This window comes from Perognathus longimembris, chromosome 15, assembly GCF_023159225.1.
Source record: "Perognathus longimembris pacificus isolate PPM17 chromosome 15, ASM2315922v1, whole genome shotgun sequence".
In the NCBI taxonomy this organism is placed as follows: Eukaryota; Metazoa; Chordata; class Mammalia; order Rodentia; family Heteromyidae; genus Perognathus; species Perognathus longimembris.
Window position 1 is genome coordinate 40,725,628 of NC_063175.1, and position 18,721 is coordinate 40,744,348.

General features: G+C 40.7%; 1 protein-coding gene and 1 long non-coding RNA gene across 4 annotated transcripts in view; one reads left to right on the forward strand and one right to left on the reverse strand.

Moving 5' to 3' along the window:
* Window positions 1-18,721, reverse strand: part of Dym (dymeclin) — a 276,321-nt gene that overhangs the window by 14,046 nt on the left and 243,554 nt on the right. The gene's annotated exons all lie outside the window — the stretch shown is intronic.
* Window positions 6,616-18,711, forward strand: LOC125364064. The gene is made up of 3 exons (XR_007213404.1): window positions 6,616-6,774; window positions 7,009-7,051; window positions 18,696-18,711. It is a non-coding gene; the product is annotated as an uncharacterized LOC125364064 (long non-coding RNA).

Sequence of the window (18,721 nt, forward strand, 5' to 3'; positions counted from 1 at the left end):
GAAGACTGGCCGTGATGTTGAAATGATTCACGTGGGTTGGGAGGCCCGCTAAGTGCCAGGCAGTGTTGCTGGCTAGACACAGCACCTTGCCCTACCTTATCCAACAACAAAGGTCACAGCCAAAGGACAGGAAACTAGAGAGGCTCTTCCCTTCTCTATTCAACCTCTATAATTATTATTATTTTTCAAGTCAATGTCCCAGAAAGCAAATAAAACACAGCAAGTAAAACACTTTTAGATCTGTAGTGATTTCCAAAACACAAGAGTGGTCTAAGAGTAAGGAGTCAAATTTTATAGCACAGGCTATAATTATTCTAAATTTCTATCTTTCAACAAAGAAAAATGAATTGCTTATCTCTTACTTTCAGCAATCAGTCATGGTTATTTCAAGTTCCTTCCTCGCTTCTCTCTCTCTTGTTCAAGGCTAGCACTCTACCACTTGAGCTACCACTTCCAGCTTTTTCTGTGATTAATTGGAGATAAGAGTCTCAGGGACTTTCCTGCCCTGGCTGGCTTGGAACCTCCCATCCTCAGATCGCAGCCTCCTGAGCAGCTAGGATGACAGGCGTGAACTATCAGTGCCTAGCTTCAATTTCTTATATATTGCACATGCAAAATTAAGCAAAATTGGAATTTATTTTGAAAAAATATTCACAAAACATTTTAAAGAATCTTACAAGGGAAAATTTAAATAATATACCATATTTTAGAACTTAGGAAACAACTAATAAGGCTAATTTAGAACAAAAAGAATGGTGGAACACATTTTTTTTTTAAATCAAAATTTGGTCTAAATAAGACAACAGGGTGTAAACTACTGATTTCCCCTCTGAAGAACTAAAGTCTGCTCAACATGAAAGGAAGACAACATGAATTCTGGAGCTTTTTAAATACTGCTTTACTTCCCAAAGAAGCAGATTAAGGAAGAGAGAATTTTTGGGTTTTTTAAAGAGGAATTTATACTGTAGTGTGTCTTCTGTGTGATTTCTTTATCCAACTAAAGACACAAAGCACTTTCTGATAAAGAAAGCTGCTTTAGCATAAAATTCTGATGAAATCCCTTTTGAGGGGGCTATGGTCTGACTGTGTCTATCTTCCCACCCACCCATTCATGTTGGAGCCTAATCACCATGGTGATGCCATTAGAAAGCGGGGCTTTGGGAGGTGATTAGGACACAGCTAAGAGGGAAGGATGAACCAGAAACTGTACTGCACTGGATACAAGACTTAGCAATGCCTTCATCTTAGACTTCTAGCATCTATCACTGCAAGAAATCCAATTTCTATTGTTTATAAGCCACCCGGTTTGACAGTGTTTTGTTATAGAAGCCTGAACAGACTGAGACAAGAGGTGACCCGCTCACTCAATCTATCCTTCCTTTCTTATTGCTAATATTTACATTATAATTATAACCACGGATGCTTTTAACAAATGCAGTAGTCTAATGGTCTTCTTTGCCATCTGGCTGATGGGTGGTTGTTTACTCGGCTGTTCTGGTGGTCAGGGCTATAGCAGTAGTCTCAGCTGGTAAGAAGAAGTACCGGGCCTAGCTCACAAGAAAAACTGGGGCAGAACTGGGCTTTACAAGGTGAAGGCTTACTTGGTTCTACAGTAGGCCCAACATTTCATCAGAGACAATTACCCATCCCTACATTCACAAAAGTAGAGAGGATGGGCCATTGAACTGTGCCCATTGGCCAGCTCCAAGTAATTAACTCATAGCCACTGTTTTATCTACCTCAACTTCTTTCCTCCAGATTGTTTTGTGCCAATTCCAGACATTACATAATTTTACCCCCGAGTATTATCAAACAGGTAAGAACTTTTTGTTCCACTTTAAGATAACCCAATATGAGAATAAATTAAATTACAGGGTGACCCTTTGTACCATAAAAGCATTTAATAAAAACATGAAATATGGTCCCTGCCCTTAGGGATCTTAACATTTACTTGGAGAGCCAAGATAAATGCAAATGGAAAAAAAAATCACTAAAAGCAATTCTCCAATGTAACCCAACATTAGAAAGTACCATGTAATAATTGCCAGTTCTGATTTGGCTGGATTCTAGGAACTCCACAAATGACTATGCTTGACCTCTTGGCTCTATCTGCTTCTCTTCTTACCCAAACAACTGGCCTCGGCACAAAGGAACTCCCCAGATCCTCTGTTCGTTCCAGACTCAAGCAGCCTCCACCCGTGTCTGAGACTGCTCATATAGCTACCTTTCCCGTCCCCACACTGTCTTTGCTGCTGAGCTGGCCCCCATGCTTCCCCTCCTTTGTGCAGCCAGCCCTGCCGGGTCTTCTCCAGGCTCAGTCCTGCCTGCCCACAGCATTTGTTTGCACAGTTCCCACATGGTACCCTGGCTGGATTTGGGTTTGGAGGAAGAGCAGCCCTACGGGAGGAGCAGCTGCAGAATTAGTGCCAGAGTTGAAGTGATACCAGATGAGGGTTTGGATCTAAGAGATGACAGAGAGAACAGAGGAGGGGTGAAGAGTAGGAGACTGGGCAACCTTTCCCAACTGTGTCTCCCCAGAAAGGGCAATCTAGGTTCAAAAGTGACAGGTCTAGCTAGATACTAACTGAATGGCCTCCTCTGTCTGTGATCAAATTTGGCATGTTTTGAGTCCAATGACCTTTGTCACTTTCGTTTTTCACTAAAGCCAATAAACAGCCATGTAGAATTTGGTTTCTATCCTCTGGCTGACTCTGTCCTAATGCATCTTTATCTTTTTACTATGGTTTCTCCAGCCGGGCTGCCTCTGGCAAAAGTTCTGGTTCAACTGACCTCACAGTGCCTTGACTAAGTGTCTAGGCCAAACTGCCTCAGAGCACAGACTGCGCAAGCTGTCTAGAAGGCGTGTCAAAATTACAATTTTCCTGCTTCCACAAGCATTGGAAAAGATGGCCTGGGAGAAAGCCTCCATCATATTTCTGAAGGAGTATGTTTTACTTATTTCTGCATGTTCATCAGTTTTGAACTATTGGAGCCAATAACAATGGCTTAGGGACAAGGGCAGACTTATTGTCACTGATGATTACCTTTTGTTTCAGTCTTAGTAGCATCCTTAGCCAGCTTCACACTCAGGACCCATTGACCAATGCCTCATCAGGAGTTCTGAGGCCTGCAAATGCAATGCCTTCATGGGCTGTTCAAGGCTCCTGCCATACATGGATGCCTAGCAAAATGTCTCATAGTTTCAGGAAATACAGCAAGCTCTTAATGTTGGAGACAAGAGGTGCAATGGAATGGATCCAGGGTGCTTCATGCCAATGGCACAGTTTCAATCCTTCTCCCCACGTCTAGGACACATGTGATGGCCATGCTGTCTGCATTTACCCCTTTCCCTTGAATGATGTGGGAAGGAAATGGGAATTAAGACCTTAGGGTTAAGGCTTCCAAGTTTAGAACAAGTGATTCCAATGAGGGGCTCAGCCTCCACACAAAGTTATTCCTCTCAGAAGTGTACATCCAAATTTAATTCCAGATTCTCTCCTCATTTGATCTTTTCACTTTGGGAGATGAGGGTTGAGAATGGAAGTGAGGGAAAGGAAAGATGGACTTTATATAAACTTGGAAAGCCATAGCCTTACTCTGAGGGCAAAAAAACCCAAACCAATCCCTAAGCAGGAACTTTCTCTACCTGAAATGTTCTGCCATTAATAGTGTTATGAACCTCTCAACTTCCCTTTTCTCAGTGTGGCAGATCTAGATTAAGTAGAACTACTACTCTGAATGTTCATGAAACACACCTATTTTTAAGACAAAGGAACTTAGAACAAGTACATCTTCAGCAAGTTAAAAACAAACACAAATGTCTAAGGAATCTCCACTGATATTATTCCACACTCGGTGCAATTTCCCACACAACGCAAAGCTCATGCAGGAACAGCTCATGTTAGGAGAGTTACCAAAGCAATAAGTTAAGGAGAAACAACACGACTCAAGATTCTTCCTTTTTGCTAAAAAGTTGGGGAAATAAATTGTCTTGATTTTTTTTTTTTGCCAATCCTGGAGCTTGGACTCAGGGCCTGAGCACTGTCCCTGGCTTCTTTTTGCTCAAGGGTAGCACTCTGCCTCTTGAACCACAGCGCCACTTCCAGCTGTTTCTGTTTATGTGGTGCTGAGGAATGGAACCCAGGGCTTTGTGCATGCTAGGCAAGCACTCTACCGCTAAGCCACATTCCCAGCTGTCTTGAATTTTTATCTTATAAATAATATTTAGGCAGAACTAAAGAAGTGAAAGGCATTATGTAATAGAGCAAGAAAACACAATGTGGTTCAGGACAGTCTCTGCCTGAGAGTGGTGAGAGGAAGCACATCTCCACAGGGGCAGTCCCAAGGGGAGGACACATAGATCATGCAGAGCATCAGCAGAGCCGTCAGAACTGGGCTGCTGGGTAGTAGGACAGGCCTGGAAGAGAGGAGTCGGTGGTGGTGGGAAAAAGCACTTCCAAGAGCTTGAGTAGTCATGTGCACATGACTTTGGAAGGGAAATAGTGTAAATGGACACTCTCGAGAGGATTAACTTTTAAAATGTTTTATTTCTGAAAAAAAACCCAAGTTTGTAATTTTTAAAATGACACAGAACCTTGTACGCGATATAAAATTTGATCAGAACAACTGTCATGCCAAGAAAAATAGCATTCTTGGGCAGATTCCATGTTTGAAATATAAATTCTGATTTCAAAACAGGATGGGAAGGGGGATGTAGGTCAGTGCTACAGTACTGGTCTAGCATGGGTGAAGCTCCTACATTTCATCCCCAGTATAACAAAAGGAAAAAGAAAACAACAAAAAAAATCATGTTTCACAAACCTACCCACTAGTGGGTCAGTAAAAATGAACTTCTGAAATTTCAATTATTTAGAACTTCTTTTTTTATATCCTTATTATTTCTAAAGTCACTTATCATTTAAAGGAAAATGTCTTTCAACATGCAAACATATGGCAGACGCACAATTTTGCAAACCTTCATTTTTGCAAAGCTCTCCATACAAGCACTCTTGCCACTAGGCCATATCCCCAGCCCAAGATAGTAATTTTTTACATGGAGGATTTCTAAAATTTCTCTTTATTCTAATTATATATAGAACAAAGGATTTTTTTTCCTTTTTGGTCTATTTTCTTAAGACTAAAGGAAGCACCAGATGCCCATGGCTTATACCTGTAATTCTAGCTACTCAGGAGGATAAGATCTGAGGATCACAATTCAAAATCTGGAGAAGAAAAGTCTGTAGACTCTCCAATTATCCACCAAAACCCCCTTAAATAGAGCTATGGTGCAAGTGGTAGAGTGCTAACCTTGAGCGAAAAAAAGCTACGAGATAGTACTCAGGCCCTAATTTCAAGCCCCAGGACCTCCCCTGCCCCCACCCCCAAAAAAGAATAAAGTTCAGGAATGGCTCCTCTGTAACTTCTTTTAAACAACATGTCCTATAAGCTCTAAGGCTTCACTAAAGAGAGTGTTAAGTGGTTTAGTGCGATGCTGCTCCTGGGACAGGATACAGAGAATGCAGTTGAAATTTTGTTCTTGTCTTTCCTTCCTTCCTTCCTTCCTTCCTTCCTTCCTTCCTTCCTTCCTTCCTTCCTTCCTTCCTTCCTTCCTTCTTTCCTTCTCTCCCTTCCTCCCTCCCTCCCTCCCTCCCTCCTTCCTTCCAGTATCTTTTTATGTAACCCAGGCTGACCTTGAGTTTATAACCTTGTTTTCAGTCTCTTGTACACGGGAATTACAGTTGTGCACCACCATTCAGGGTGCTCTGTAAATCATTTTATAACATAAGTTTTTGGTAGGCTAGAATGCTTGAGGTGAAAATGTAAGATAAATCACAACAACTGAAAAAAATGTGAGCACCCTGCTATTTGGCTACATTTTCTTTACATTTTCATTTTATCATCAAGCTATTGCACAAAGAAGTTGGCATTCAATGAAGCAGTTATAAATACAATGAGTGTTGATCAATGTAATCTCTTTCATCATTCTCCCTCATCTCTCCCAACACTACACTCTCTCTCAGTTTTTTTTTTTTTTGCCAGTCCTGGGGCTTGAACTTGGGCCTGAGCACTGTCCCTGGTTTCTTTTTGCTCAAGGCTAGCACTCTGCCACTTGAGCAACAGCACCACTTCTGGCCTTTTCTATATATGTGGTGCTGAGGAATCAAACCCAGGGCTTCATGTACACAAGGCAAGCACTCTTGCCACTAGGCCATATTCCCAGCCCCCTCAATTGTTTTAATTTTGGAGAATATACATTGAATTTTATAACTGCTTCCCCTCTCCCTTCATTTGTCTACCCTACTCCCCTTGATTCTACCCCTACTTTTATCTATCTATCTATCTATCTATCTATCTATCTATCTACCTACCTACCTACCTACCTACCTACCTACCTACCTACCTACCTATTTATTTTGTTGGTCGTCGGGCTTGAACTCTGGGCCTAGGTACTGTCCCTGAGCTCTTCAGCTCAAGGCTAGTGCTCTACCATTTGAGCCATGGTGCCACTTCTGGTTTTCTGGCGGTTAACTGGAGATGAGTCTCATGGACTTTCCTGCCTGGGCTGACTTTGAACCATAAATCCTCAGATCTCAGCCTCCTGAGAAGCTAGGATTACAGGCATGAGCCACCTGGCTTCTACCCCTACTTTTGAGTACCTGATTCCTGGTATGTATTTAGTTGGACTGTGAGTTAGCCTTTCTAAAGAATTATATCATTTGGGTTCTCCCTTAAATCTACAACATTTGGATTAATGTGTTAGAACTTCTTTTAAAAGTGCAGTTCTCAGGGCTGGGAATATGGCCTAGTGGCAAGAGTGCTTGCCTTGTATACATGAGGCCCTGGGTTCAATTCCCCAGCACCACATATACAGAAAATGGCCAGAAGTGGCGCTGTGGCTCAAGTGGCAGAGTGCTAGCAGCAGAGTGCTAGCCTTGAGCAAAAATAAGCCAGGGACAGTGTTCAGGCCCTGAGTCCAAGCCCCAGGACTGGCCAAAAAAAAAAAAAAAGAAGTGCAGTTCTCATATGCTGAGTAGACATTTAATAAAAGGAAGTTACTTCTCATATGTTTTTTCTCTAGTAGTTACATCCCAAACCATGTTTTTGTTTTTGTTGTTTTGTTTTTGTTCTGGTCCTTGGGCTTTAACTTAGGGCCTGGGCACTACCCCTGAAGTTTTTTTTTTTTTGGCAAAAGGCTAGCACTCTACCACTTGAGCCATAGCTCCACTTCCAGCTTTTCGGCAGTTAGTTGGAGGTAAGATTCTCATGGACTTTCCTGCTAAGTCTGGCTTCTAATCATGATCTCAGATTTTAGCCCCCTGAGTAGCTAGGATTACAGATGTGAGCCACTGGTGTTTGGCCCAAACCTCATCTTTACCGGACTATATCTGCATGTAACTGATAAGTCTTTTTTCACAAATATACATACTAAAGCATCTCAAAAACACCAGAAGCAGAGGAAATTCTATAACAATATGTTCTCATTTAAAAAAGTATTGAAACACAAGTTAGGTGCTGGTGGCTAATGCCTGTAATCCTAGCTACTCAGGAAGCAGAGATCTGAGGATCGTCCTTCAAAGCCAGCCCAAGCAGGAAAGTCCATGAGATTCTTATCTCCAATTAACCGCCAGAAAACTGGAAGTAGTGCCGTGGGTCAAGTGGTAGAGTGCTAGCCTTGAACTGAAAAGCTCAGGGACAGCACCCAGGCCCAGAGTTCAAGCCCCATGACCAACAACAACAACAAAAAAATTGCAACATGAAGGAGCAGTTCCTATATGCCTCTTTATATTTATATAAAATACTGAGAGTAAAATGAATGCATACTGAGGAACATGGGAAAAACAAAAGTAGTCCAATAAATTGGTGATGGAAATAAGATCTTCAAATTTAAGACAGCCTGGTCCAGCCTCATTTTATCTGTACCTTGCCTAGGGGCAATGTGTAAGTTAACTAGGTAAGTTAGTCTTGACAGTTATTAATGTGTTCATCGAAGTGAAAGTTGGCTGGATAGTGGTGGCTCATGCCTATAATCCTAGATACTCAGGAGGCTGAGATTTGAGGATCTCAGTTCTAAGCCAGTTTGGAGAGGAAAGTCTGTGAAACTCTTATCTCCAATTAACTATCAGGAAACCAAAGTGGCACTGTGGCTCAAAGTGGTAGAGATCTAGCCTTGAGTGAAAAAACTCAGGGACAGTGCCCAGGCCCTGAGTTCAAGCCCCATGACTGACCCCTTCCCCCTCCTCCGCAAAATATGATAAAAATTAATATTTGAAAGAATCTTGATATGATTCCAAAGAAATCACTAAATCAAGTTATTTTGCATTTTGCAATTTCTCTGTTTTGAAAGTTCAGGCTGGTGGCTTTGAACCTATAGATTTAGGTATTCTCTGAGCTGTTCTGAACCAAGGGGCTTTTATATTTCTCTAGGGGAGACAATATCAGATCTATGTCTGGGAATTGTCCCAACTTTTTTTTCAGGGTCATGACCTTGAAAGACTTGTAAAACTTCTTAAGAAAGACACTGAAAAGCAGTATTTACATGTGCTGTTTTCTGTGCCTTCTCTTGTTAATGAAGACAAGTAGCCCTCAATTTTTACTACTTGTTGACTAGATGGACTTGCAGCAGTTCTTGTATGTTGTGGCTTCTAATCTACTACCGACTTGGGAACCAGATGGCTAAGCTTGTTAAAACCATGTATAAAGCAAGCAATGAATGCCAGGCTTGAGTAAGAAGCTCATGGTCTCCCCATTTTGATTGTTCAAATGGTATGGCCCTAATTCTTGCCTTTGTTCTAGAAAAGTGAAACTGATAGGTAAGTGAGAAGGTAGTATTTGCAAACCATCACAGAACTCTAGCTCTGTGCTGGAGACCACATGTACTAGTTGCTTATTTATTCTCCAACTGCTCCAGGAGGTAAGTAGGCCAAGCCTGCCCTAGCAGTATGAGAAATAGATGGACAAACCACAGAGCTTGGGAAGCCCTGATTTACTCTTATGCCCTACAGCACCCTGCCTGCTTCTCTATAGACACGCTTCACAGAGTTGGCTTTGGGTCTGCCTTCTGTCTACAGTCATTTCTCATTTCAAGGAAATCAAGGTATCTCAAAGCCCTGAGTTTGGCAGCTTTCTTCCTTTGTCTCGAATCCCCCGAGCCATTTGCACCCATAATTAGTTTAAGATTAGCACATTTGAAAAAGAGAGTAGGAAAGCTGTTTCTTTGGATGCTGTTTTAGAAACTGTGCCCTCCTACACAGTTGGACTCTTTAAGAGACAACCACTAGCTAGAGCAAAGTGCTGCACACGCAGGAGTTGCTCAGTCAGTACTACTTGAACAAATAAATAGAAGGCAAGAAAATCCCTATTGCAAATAGTAGCTTTGTGAAGAGAGGAATGTTAGCCATTGGATGTTGGAGATATTTATTCAAGGACTCAAGAGGTCTAAGAAGGACTGTGAGAACACCATAAGTAAAGACAACAATGGTGAGCCCACATGGCTCCTTGTACCCCCCTGGGTACTGATCTGGAAATCCCTCAGAATTAACTTAGAGTTTTCTCTTCAAAAGGGACTGCTAATCACGATAAGTTAGATGGTGGAATGTAAAGAGTATGTACAAAGGACTTAAATATTCAATGATTTTGTTTTAACTTTCAGATGCTGCATTAGTGCCAGAGCACAAATCATTACAGATGAAAACAGGTCTTTTATATTATTGACCAGACATTTATTTATCAACCAACTGAGTACACAGAATTGATAAGATGGATACTTATTTCATAGAGAAGGTTGTTAGGAAAAAGGAAAAGAACTAGGCACACTCTTTGAACATTTTCAGTAGTGAAATTCCTCTAATGGACATTATTAATAAAAGACTGTGCTTTCATTTCCAAAAATATGTTCTTTTGCTATAAACATATTAAAATTGAATGGAGAAAAATAAGATCATCCTTGAGAAAAAGTAACCACCCACTTTAGTCTGTGTAACATTCTGGGATACAATTGAAACCATGGACACAATGGTCTAAATGCAATTCGAGTTCACAAAAGCTTATCTTCTAGTGATGAATAGAGGGAATGATTCATTCATTTTTGCATTATGGAACCAGTATGTCTCTTCAGGGCTCAGATTATGAGCAAAGCCACCAGCTGGCATAGGGGAAGGGTTGGCTTTGTGACCACAAGTACATTTTTAGCTAATAGAAGCTATAATAGGCAAAGGCAACAGGCTCACTGATATAGTAATTGTCTACTTAGTTGGGGGCCTGAAATGATCAGGGCTAAATGTCATATGAAAAGAATCTCCAAAGGAGAAAAAAGAGTCAAATAAATTTATTTCTAAATTTTTATCAAGTATATACATTAATTCTATCACATAGTTAATGACAGAGAAAGGACAACAGACAAACAGACTACAAAGGGACCCATTTATAGCGTCCTGTTGTAGGGACTATTGAGAATTAAATAAGGCTGTCTCTAGTTGCTACTGCTATCAATTAGCCAGCAACCACTTCCACAGTCATAATAACTGCCACATGCACACTGTGCCATATTACCTCTGGGCCTGCTAATTCCAAACACAGGCGGTCATAGATGGAGACGGCACCAAACGGACGAGCCTACAACAAAACGTCCTGCTTGACCGATTTTGCTTTACAAAACGAAATGATTCAGTACGTCAGAATATTTTCAATAATTTAGCCTAGTTCCGTTGCTTAGACATACGAACTAGATTATTCAGTTTGTAGTAATTTAACCTTCACTTACCCAAACAGTTTCTGTGCCATACAACTACACTCTCTTTATTCTTATTTCTTCTAGTTTCATAAAGTCTAAAAACTATCTCTGGTCTAAGTTACTAGGTTATGCTGCCAATAAGATGATTCATGTCATGTTTGAAGGCTTTCATCTTTGGAGTGGAAAAATCAGTCCCTGTAGTTTCAAAAATGATTTTAAAAAATCCTGTTTCTAAGGGGTCATCTTTTGATGTTCATGAAAGCCGCCCCCAGTCTCACCCCATCCTGCTACCTACTCTCATCCCTTCTCAAACCATGTACTGATGGGGTACCAGGGACAGAGACCTCAAGTGCTGTCCCTGGGAACCAATAATAAAGAGTTAAAGCTTCTCCTGAACTTTGGTAGAAACTGGATTTCATCAGGGAGGTTTGGAAATGTGGGAAACCCTGTAACCAATTCCATTTCCTGATAAATGAATGGTCCACAGGGGGAAATTGGTCCGTTAGGGAACTTTTCTGAACAGCTCCTTCAAGGAGCCAGCCTATCTTTGCTTATCACTGCTGGGCCAGATGGCCTATGCTACAGGAAACTTCCAGGCTTCATTCCAGCCCTGTAATAGCATGGAGGTTAGGGCTGCATGGATATGCAGAGTCCCTTCAAGAAAGGACACTGCTACTGGGCGTCAAGTCCACTAATGAGGCCTTTTAACCTATAGGGCTGTTAAAATTACTATAGAAGAGCAGGCTGACAGTCTTCATCACTTAATCCTAATTCTCCCCATTCAGCCACTGTTAAAATATCCTTAGCATTCAATTTAGATCAGAGTTGGGGAAATTCCATATATAAAAACAAATTAATAACCAGGTACAAGAGAGTAAAATTACAGAAAGTCAATCTGCAGGGAGTTGTGAAGAATAGCATATACCTCAAAGTATTGAAACAATTCATCTGAAATGTGAAAAGCCTCATTTAATCAAAGCATCATTTATATTTTAAGGTTGAAATAAAAAAAAAGTTGGGGTTTAAGTAAAGCCATTCCATTGCTCATCAAAATAGCCCTATTTAATTTTTTTTTAAACTTAAAACTAGTCAAAAATTCAATCTCTAGGACTGGGAATGTGGCTTAGTGGTAGAGTGCTTGCCCAGCATGCATGTAGCCCTAGGTTCGATTTCTCAGTACCACATAAATAGAAAAAGCCAGAAGTGGCGCTGTGGCTCAAATGGTAGAGTGCTAGCCTTGAGCATAGAGAGGCTCAGGGATAAACCCCAGGTCCTAAAATCAGGACCGGCAAAAAAAAAAAAAAAAAAAAGAAAAAGAAAAAGAAAAAGAAAAAGAAAAAGAAAAGTCAATCTCTATTCTACAAACTTAAGACAAGTGAAAAAGAAAGGGGTGACTTGTGAGAGATGGGTGAGAATGGTGAGAGGGGTGACACTGATCAAGATGTACTGTATTCATAAACTGCTTTGTTAAATGGCAACTCCTTCACATGACATAAATATAATAAAATATTAAAAAGTAAAAACTCAACACTTTTCATATAGATTCAGAATTGGTTAAAATATATTTAAATATACTTGTTGAATTCAAGCAAATTTCAGTCAAAGGTTAACTTGACAAATTTTAATATGTGTACTTTGGATTTGCTTAGAAAACACACTATTATGCCCTCCCACCCCCATAAAATAGTCAAATGAACACTTGAGAAGGCAGGAGAAGGTAAAAGTCTTAAATAATGGCTCCAGGCCTTAATTATAAAAACTAAGGAAGACAAAGTCTGAAACTCATGGGCTTTCAAGAGCCTGGCAGGCTTGGAGTGGCGCAGAGAGGCCTGGAGCTGATTAGCCTCGCCCTAGCGAGCATGCCCAGCCACACTGAGGAAACGCTGGAGGTCCACACGGAGGGAGATGCTGGCTTCAGCCACCACCAGAAACAATGAACAAAACGAGCAAGGAGGGAACACCAGTGCACTCTTCAGCTTCCTCTCTGTTTAATCCATTTTCTCTTCTTCCACGGTCTTAGGACCACAAGCTACATTCATTTTTTTTACTTCAATTTTAGAAGCCTGGTGGCACTGAGAGGGGCTATCTCCAAGTGCAGGCTGGGGAGGGAAGCCTGTGCATTCACTTGGAGGGAGTCCCCCGGAGCTTGCTCTATTAAGGCCAGCACTTTGATTATACAAGGGAAAGACCGAGGAAAGGAGAGTTTTTCAAGTTATTTAAAGTGTGATTTTGATCAGTCATGTGAACTAAGGACTGGCATGTCCACACCACGGCTTTTTTAGTCTCTTATGAGTAAAGAGCAAAAATCCATTTCTAAGTATTATGCTTATGAACCACTTCAAACTTAATGACCTACATGTTTAATAATTATGCATGGGCTTTTAAATTCAGAAAATAAGCAAAACTAGGAAATACTGAAAGGTTTAATTTAAAAACAGGGCTCATTACCTGTGGTGGGAAAATTAGTTGGCTTTATAACACAAAAACTAAGTTGGTTAAAGGATAATCATCAGTGCTTTGTAGAGCAGAACTACAAATGACTACTGAGTTTAATGGCCAAAAGCCAATCTAAGACCTCTAATTAATCTCCAGAACTGTTCTTGTAAATATTCTGCAAAGCACATGAGTTTCTCACACAAAAAATTCCAAGAGAACGAAAATGTCGTTGTTTTTCTAGTTATCTGAAGGTGGCTGCTTTCTGACCATTTCAAACTCAGAAGCCAGACGGGGATGACAATAGGGGAGAGGAGTGGAGGGCTAAAGGGCCCTGATATTGTGGCCATGGAAAAGATGCGAAGTGATGAGGCTCATGAAGTTCTGATAAAGAGGCTGGCAATGAGCCACAAAGGAGATGGACGGGGTAAGTCTCCTCAACTGCTCATCAAATGCAAATCTAGGAGGTCAGGGACCTGATTTCAACTCTCACCTCCTTGCTGGGGAAGGATAGACAACATGGTTTCCACTGTGCAGTGAATGAGGACCCTTCCCTTAGGGTCTGGCACAGAATCTGAGGTACTAATGAGCAGAAGTCAGGGAGATCCTCTCTTTAAGTATCTTTTCCTCCTTTCCAGGTTGTCATGGATCAATATCAGACATAATACTGCCTCTCTGAGAACCAAGGTATGGATGGGCTGTGTGGAAGAGGTGGTTCTGGCTTTTGGGGGGCAGACAAGCTGGAATAGGGACGGTATAAGAGTCTTCCCACTTTGGCTACTAGTATTCCTTTTATCTCCTTTCAGATTTCCATCCAAGGGCTGGGAATATGGCCTAGTGGTAAAGTGCTCGCATCCTATACATGAAGCCCTGGGTTCGATTCCTCAGCACCACATATATAGAAAAAAGCCGGAAGTGGTGCTGTGGCTCAAGTGGTAGAGTGCTAGCCTCGAGCAAAAAGAAGCCAGGGACAGTGCTGAGTCCAGGGACAGTGGCCCTGAGTCCACGCCCCAGGACTGGCAACAAAAACAAGAATTCCAGATTCCATCCAAGGGTGAGAGTTACTCAGAAATGATTAATTAAAGCAAAGAAATACTATGGAGCCTCTTACAGAGCTAAGAAGATGAAAGCATGGAGGATTCAGTGAAGGAGAAATGGAGCCACTGGGAAAATACGTATTTCTGGATGCTTACTGGGGAAATGAGTAAGACCATAGACAGGATGTTCCGTCCACACTGTGGTGGCTGGGGTCGTGGGTAATGCTATAAAATGCCAGAATTTTTCCAACACTGAGAACTCAAAAATATTTACTACTGTGAGTCTTACAGACAAGGAACTGCAATTGATGTTATGAGGTAGGGAAGCAGAAGAGATCAAAGACTATTTATCCTGTTTTGTAGAGAAAAAAAAATTAATGAAGTGCTCTTTCCAAAGGAAGACATTGCTATTATTTTCTTCTGGGAAACATTCTAGCTAGTTTACAATACAGATCTGATATAACAAGGAAAGTCAAAATCCCATATACTTCAAGCCTACTAACACGTATTTCCTATGTGTCAATGCTTATCCTGTTTGATAGGGTACAGTCAGAAGTGTCAGCAGGGAGCCCTATTACTTTAGTAGCAGTAAACAACACTAAAGAAAAGTTTCACAAAGTGAAGCAAAACAAAACAGACAAAAACAGACAACCCACCCGTAGCCTTAATACTCAAATGAAGTAAATATTTTCCTGCTAGGGGACAATCTCTGTCTCTGTCTCTTTCTATGTGTATGTACAACACAGTAATAATCATATGAAAAATATTATGATACTTTTGAGTCTGGAAGACACATTATTGAAAACTACCATGCTTTTCTACTTCTAGATGACATAAACTATTTCCTACTTTTAATTTATTCTCCATGCTACAGAGATTATGCCAAAAGAAAACTACTGAAATATGTTTGATGAAACACATTATTGTGATTATTCAAGTAATTCACAACCCTTTTGTTACAGTAACCACTATGTCGCTTAGGTTTTGAGACTACAGAAACACAAAATGATTTTTCTGGAGGCACTTTCCTTAATATAATGAATTATTACACAACAGTGTGCTAAAGTAGAAAGTGCAGACTGTTCACATCCTAAAGATACCTGGGAAGAGGTAAATTTTACATTCAACTTGAAAAATACCCTTGAAGATACTGCAAAACACACAGTAGCAGTTACTGCCCGAATTCTCCCTGGAGCACCATGAAGAGGTGAGGGATGCCATGGAGCACACTGCTGCTGTCATCTAGATTGCTTTTTGATAAATAATCAGCTTAAATGAAAAACCTCTTTCTTATGCCATATAAAGAGGCTCCGTTTTGAGAACCAGCTCTGCTCAGTGAGAGAAGAATGTAGAAAGGATACTCTTAGGTCTTTGTCAGAAGTTTAGCTCGTACAGTTCGTTTGTCCAAATTTGAACTCTTTAAATAATACTGAATTAACCATTAGTTTCTTAGATGGCAAGGCACATCATAACATGGGAGCGTTGCAAAACTTGTTTTTCTTTTTCCTTCTAGCAATGCTTTTCTGGTCTCCAATTATGTTTTCAATTGAATTCAGGATTTTGCCGGGTGAAAACAACCAAATAGTATCATTCCCTCTGTTTCTTGCTTATGGGGTTACTGTTCACTAAAGTTGACTAAGATTTTTTTTGTTGTTGTTGTTGCTGTTGGTCATGGGGCTTGAACTCTGGGCCTGGGCACTATCTCTGAGCTCTTCAGCTCAAGGCTAGGGCCCTACCACTTGAGCCACAGCACCACTTCTGGTTTTCTGGTGAGTCATTGGAGATAGAATCTCATGAATTCTCCTGCCTAGACTGGCTTTGAATCTCGATCCCCAGATCTCAGTTTCTTGAGTAACTAGGATTATAGGCATGAGCCACTGGCACCCAGCTTTGTCATTTCTTATAAATTAATCTTCATTCTTTCTCTGAAAATTTGATTTTCTACTCGATTATCATTTCTGATCAGCCTGAAGAAAGCTTTATTTTTTATTTTAATAGAACAAGTATGTGGGCCGTAAGTTCTCTTAGTTTTCTTTTACCCGATGTCTTTTTTTCTGCTTCCATTCTTGGAAGATCTTGTCACAAAATACAGAATTTTTGTCTGGCAATTGTTTTCATTCAGCACTTTAAACATTTTGGTCAACTCTTTGAGTCCAGTGTTTCTCATGCCAGGTGAGATGTAAACTCACAGGAGAACTTACAGGAGAACTTACTACACTGTTCTATGTTGTACTATATGGTTTTTCTCTTGGTTTTCGTCACTGACTTTCAATAGTTTCAATGTTAATGTGCTTGATATTAAATTCTTTGTGCTTACTTTGCTTGGTATTAGCATTTCATATCTGTAAGTTTCTGCCTTTTTCCCAGTTCAAAATATTTTCTATTGCTTGGGTAAGACTTCTCATTTCTCTGCTAAAACTGTTATACATTGAAAACATATTTCATAGCCAGTGCAGGTAGTACATATCCATAATCCTAGGAAGTAGAGATCTTGTAGACCATGGTTTAAGGCCAGCATAGCCAGAGAAGTTTGCTAGGTTGTATCCTTTCCCCTCCACCCCCAATCAAAACAATGTCTTGAGGCATGGCTCAAGTAGTAAGAGTCCTTGTGTCCACATACCAATATTGAAAAAAAAAATCCCAGAAAAATGTTTCATGCTATGAAAAATTTTTGTAGGATTATAGTACTTACTTCAAAATGTGCTGCAGGTCAAATGTTGGAGGCTCACAGCTATAATCCTAGCAGAAATATGTGAGATTCTTATTTCCAATTAATGAGCAGAAAGCTAGAACTGGAGATGTGGCTCATGTGGCAGAATGCCAGTCAGGAGCAAAAAAGCTGAGCATGAGTTTGAGGCCCTGGGTTCAAACCCTAGCATTGTCACACACATGTGTGGGCACACACACAACATACCTAAGCACACACACAAATGTACTCCATTTTCTAAACTTCTTGAATTTCTGGGGATTTTTTGAATTATATAATGAATAAAATTAATGTTAAATTACTGAGTTTCTTGTCCAGGCTTGAACTGTGGATTATACTTTGAGGAACAGCTCTGGTCCTATTTGGTTTTGTTTTGTTTTTGGCCAGTCTTGAGGGCTTGGAACTCAGGGCCTGAGCGCTGTCCCTGGCTTCCTTTTGCTCAAGGCTAGCACTCTACCTCCTGAGGCACAGCACCACTTCTGGCTTTTTCTGTTTATGTGGTGCTGAGGAATCCAACCCAGGCCTTCATGCACACTAGGCAAGCACTCTACTGCTAGGCCACATTCCCAGCCCAACAGCTCTGGTCTATGTGCAGATCTTCTGTCTTTTTAGCTAGATTGCTTTTGGTCTTAAATTCCCTCCAAAGTTTTCAGAAGTTTTGGGAATGGCTATATGCTCAGTTAAAAAGATCTATTCAACTGGGCACCAGTGGATCATGCCTGGGTAATCCCACCGACTCAGGAAGTGGCACTCTTAGGATCACAGTTTGAAGCCAGCCTGGCCAGGAAAATCTGTGAGACTCTTATCTCCACTTAAAAAAAAAAAAAAAAAAAAAAAAGCTGGAAGTGGAGCTATGGTTCAAGTGGTAGAGCACTAGCCAATTAAGACTGGTAACTCCACTATGAAAAAGATCCCCAAGTAGAATAAATAAATTTGTTCCAACAACATGAATCAGAATACTTTACTCTGTTAAACAAATTAAAAAAAAATAGAGCAGCATGAGGGGCACCAAGAGAGCTGGAATCTACACAGGGCAGTCAGAGCAGGCTTGCATTATTTTTAAGTTGTAGGTACTTTGATATTGGGCAAAAGAAAACGAAAGACATTTAGGAGGAAGGAAGGATGAAGACCTCAAAAAGAAGAAAAGAAAAAGTTTTAAAGTACGTCAACATTAAGAGGATATTAAAAAAACAACAAAAAACCCAACTCAAAACAACAATAACAACAAGAAATTCAGCTGAGCGCTGTGACTCATACACGTGATCCTAGCAACTCAGAAGGCTGAGATGGAAATCAACCCCAGACAAAAATGTCTGTGCAAGTCTAGCCCCAAATCATCAGTAAACAGCTGTATTGAGGGTGTAGCTCAAGTGGCAGAGCACTAAGCAAGCAAGCAGAGCAAGAACTTCAAGCCCTGAGTTCTAGCTCAAGACCCAGTAAAAAATAAAATGAAACAAAAACTCTTGAAATTTCACTTTGCATAACTTGCTATATTTCTCTTTATAAAACTAAAAGACAACAGTGAAAATATTTTTAAAGGTACATATTTTTAGGGCTGGGATTGTGGCCTAGTGGTAGAGTGCTTGCCTAGCATGCATGAAGCCCTGAGTTCGATTCCTCAGGACCACATAAACAGAAAAAGCCAGAAGTGGTGCTGTGGCTCAAGAGGTAGAGTGCTAGCCTTAAGCAAAAGCAGCTAGGGACAGTGCTCAGGCCCTGAGTTCAAGCCCTAGTACTGGGGGATTTGAACTCAGGGCCTGGGGCTGTCTCTGAGTTCTCTTTGCTCAAGGTTAGCACTCTACCACGTTGAGCCAC